Below are 2,659 nucleotides of genomic sequence, written 5' to 3'. Positions count from 1 at the left end.
GACGGATATTGTATCCGATATATTTAATAAATGACACACCCATAACAAAAAATACTATAGTAAACTATAGTAATCTATAGTTTACTTTAGTTAACTATAGTAAATTAAAGTTCCAAAGTTTTTACCATAATAAACTAAAGTACCAAAGTTTTCACTATAGTTAATCAAAATTTCAAAGTATCGCTATACTATACCAACGTTTTCACAACAGTTTATCAACATATTGAAGTATTTAAATAATTTTTCGCTTATGTTTCCTTTTTTAAGGGGGTGGAGTTGGGGTTGGGTGGAAGATGGGGTTTTACATGTTAATTTAAATTTACAAATCACATTTATTAATTAAAAAAAAAACACATTTTTACTGAAGTTGATGGAGAATGTATTTTTGTTCTTAATGACGCGGATTTTATTTTAAAGCTTATTATTAAAAAATCCATAAAAAAAGACTTACACTGCATCTGCATTAAATTAAATACATTAAAATGTTGCTCATCTATGGCGCGACAGACAACCTTACATTAAAATTCATTTCTTACACATTCTTTAAGGGAGGGACGGGGTTCAGAAAACGTTTTCTGAAGCTTTTATGATTTTTGAACATTAAATATAATAAAATATCAAGAATTATAATCAAAAACATAATTCCATTAGTTTTTCTATAATAAATCAAAGTATCAAAGTTTTTACTATAGTAAATCAAAGTTCCAAAGATTTTACTATAGTAGTTCAAAGTTCCAAAGTTTTTACTACAGTAAATCAAAGTTCCAAAGTTTTAATTATAATAAATCAAAGTTCTTACTTTGACACTATAGTTAACTATAGTTTACTATAGTATTTTTTTGTTATGGGCCCCATAACGTAAAATACTAAGGGTATTACATGATAGTAATTTTATTACACCACCTTTATATATTTATGAACCAACGCAAATCTAACGTAACTATTCAATAGTAATTGGACATTTCAACAATATTCCTTTCATTGGTTAGAAAATGAAAGGAATTCAAATGCTTTCAATTGTTTGAAAGCATAACCATAACTGTAGAGACCATAAATTCCGACCATTACAGTTTGAAGTCAAGAATTGGACACAGAAAAAAACTTATCATTTCTATACATACCATAACTGAAGACGGGTATGTAGAAATAGCTTAAGATGCCAAGCGAAAGGTATATGACAGCCATTTCAGATATAAGGAAGTTAAATACATACAGGACGTATTTCAAATGATAATATTTCAAAACAAATAAGAGATACGCTTTAAAATTTCGCCTTGTTATCACAAGTAAAACACCGAGAAGTCGCTCGGTAGAACATCTGTGAACGGAAGATCGTAGGTCCAAACCGTGGTCGCAACTTCCCTTTTCCGATTACAATATAAGTGGCATTTGTTCCTTTGCCAAACGCTCGGCACTTTAAAGTGAATATCGCATGTCACACAGATGAGACCAGTGGCGAATGAATGTCTAAATGTGGAACCTTTCACCTGTAGTTGATATTCATATGAGTGTAAAAAATTCTCGAACTTGATTAAAACAACATATAATCAATCAATCAATTCACAAGTCCAATCGGTGATGACAAAATGTTTTGTCTCCGTCTTCTTGTCCATCACTCCTTTTCTTTGGATCAGTTGCTCCCACCTTGTCATTACTGGAAATAAAAAAAAAAAAATCGGGCTTGACAGCAATGACTAAAACTTTAATTGCATGAGCTGTATCAATATATCTAAAATAGTCATTGTAAAAACCTCTTGGCTAATTAGCAGTGCATTTCTTTCTCATTGTAATCTTTCATAAGACATATAGCGTTTAGTCCCTATAAGTAAATCTATGTATTGATTAACACGGAGTGGTGGCTTAAGTTTGTTGGAATATGATAAGATCCCCAGTTTTACCCTTTACTGTTAGATAAATATTTTCTAGTGTTTAATTGAACCTTCAAGATAACACAGCTGCAAGTTTTAAGACTTTTTTATTGTAATAAAAAAGTGTGTACATCTCTCTGCAGTAAGAAACCTTTCATTTCAGTGTAAATCAAATCTGACTTCTGACAAACAACGCATATCATAAGTGTAAAACATACCATACATGTAACAATAGACCGAAATAATATGCGGAAACATATCCAGTATATGACAGACTTACAACCATTTTGAGGAAGTAATTGAAGTATTTGAATACCAATGGTCACATACGTACAATACATTATCATTTATATTTACATCAAAAGGTGATGATTTGCTTCCTACTTAAATAATTCACATTATTAAAATACAGATTACAATACAGATATCTAGGAAGAAGGAAACACTTTTGAATCGAACATCACTGAGTGTCCTTCACCAGTAAAAATATTATATTGCAGTCTACATTTGTCAACACATTGAATGTATATATTGAAGTAATGAAATTAAAAAAAAACATTTTTGAAGTACAATAATTCATATAATTCTAGTTATTTATGATCTGGTTTGATCACTCTAACTTTTATTGTTCTACTGCGCGTACATTTTTTTTTTTTTTTTTTTTTTTTTTTTTTTTTTTTTTTTTTTTTTGCTGCGACGTTATAATTTTAATTACATGAATTTGGAAATGGAAGATTCAAACAGTTAAAACAAATTATTAGTGTGATTTTGCCTTCTGTTTGTAAACACAG

The sequence above is a fragment of the Saccostrea echinata genome, unplaced genomic scaffold, assembly GCF_033153115.1.
Source record: "Saccostrea echinata isolate AGI-Se365-2 ecotype Australia unplaced genomic scaffold, CSIRO_AGI_Sech_v1 ptg000018l, whole genome shotgun sequence".
Taxonomy (NCBI): domain Eukaryota; kingdom Metazoa; phylum Mollusca; class Bivalvia; order Ostreida; family Ostreidae; genus Saccostrea; species Saccostrea echinata.
The sequence above is the reverse complement of the archived record's forward strand: the minus strand, read 5'-3'. Positions refer to the sequence as shown.